Genomic DNA, 1,543 nt, shown 5'->3' with positions numbered 1-1,543 from the left:
GGGCTCCCGCAGACCGCGCGGGGCTTGCTTGCGCCCCGCCTGAAATCCCACGGTACCCAGACCAGATCAGTCGCTCTCGGGACCCCAAGGCCCCTCCAAGAACCCTTACCGGTTCGCTAAATCGCAGCTCTGTCTCTCCTTCTTTAGGGAATCTTCCTCGATAGAGGGGAACCTCGGATCTCCGACAACCTCACCACCTCCATAAGCACTGTTGAAAACAGCAGCCTTTGGAGAGGCAGAGCCATGAGTCAGAGACAGAGCGGACAGGGCAGCACAGAGGCGCAGAGAGAGCAGAGAGGAAAGAGTGACCCTCGCTTCCGGTTGGGTTCAGCTCCTGCCTGAGCCCTTACTGCGGATAAACCCCCGACCTGCCGCATGTCTCGGGGAGGCAGGAAGTCAAGCCTGGCCTTAGCCACCTCTTTGGAGAACCAGAAAGCCACCTGAGCCTTTGAAGAGCAGGAGGGGGCCTGGAAGGGCTTCCTCTCTCTTCCTCTGACCCCTCCTGGCCAGGGCGACAGCTCAGGGCTGCTCGCTGGGAAGACTGTAGCTTCTCCACTTCTGCTGTCTGTGGCCTCCTGCCTGGGAGCCTGGCACCTGGCGACTCCTTCCCCCTCCGAGGACAGGCCTCTCCCGACCTAATGCGGACGAGGTGGTGGGGTCTGAGCACCCAAGAATTTATTAGCTGAGCTTCTCCCGCTGGATGTGCTGCCTTGGTGGCCCCAGCGACATGGGTGGGGGAGACAAGGGTGGAGGCTAAATGCTGAGCATCTTGTTGGAGCAGTGCTGTCATGTGACGGTGAGCAAAGAAGGAATTTAATATCCAAACAACTTTAAAATAAGGTAAATGCAAATAACACTGTGTTTTAAAGCCAAAGCCCAGGCACCAAAGAAATACCCAGCAGAAAGCAAGAACTCCGGGTTACTGGCACACAGGTCCCCAGGAACCTTGCACAGAAGGCCTGAGAAGCTGCAGAGGGTGACATACCCCAGGACTGAGCACACCCTGTCCCCTCCTTAGTGGCAAGAGCTTGAACAAGTCGCGGCTCCTCTCTAGCTAGTGGTTTCTTCATCTGTGTATAGGATGAAGAATTAGGAAACGGTTTCCATCTGTTCCACCTAGAAAGGTAGATGAGGAAAGGATGAATGAAAGATACGAGGTTATCAGGGACTTCCAGGCTGAGCACACAGCCCACCCCTCGGTGCCCCTGGCCTCTCAGGAAATGAGGCAGGGCCTGGAGAACCTCAGTGTCCCCTCCAGTTCCTGCCTGGCCCAGCCATGGAGCACACAGTGGATTCCCCACCTATGCCCAGTGATCCGATGACCACGCGGTCTCTCGGTCCATCCAGGCAAAGCACTGGCCCTGCGGGAGAAAATGGGAGTCTTCAGGGAGGGCGTTCACAGGCAGTTTCAAACTGAGGCTGCGGTTGCTCCTGCCTTAGGGCCCTGCCTCGGAGCTCCCCGCTCCTCGGAAGCTCGGGAGTTTACCAGCACCCATCTCCGAGGGCTGGGAGGCTAGCTGCTTCCTGAGCTCCCTATAAACTC

Source organism: Fukomys damarensis, unplaced genomic scaffold, assembly GCF_012274545.1.
Source record: "Fukomys damarensis isolate Sample0158 unplaced genomic scaffold, DMR_v1.0_HiC HiC_scaffold_35, whole genome shotgun sequence".
Lineage (NCBI taxonomy): Eukaryota > Metazoa > Chordata > Mammalia > Rodentia > Bathyergidae > Fukomys > Fukomys damarensis.
The sequence above is the reverse complement of the archived record's forward strand: the minus strand, read 5'-3'. Positions refer to the sequence as shown.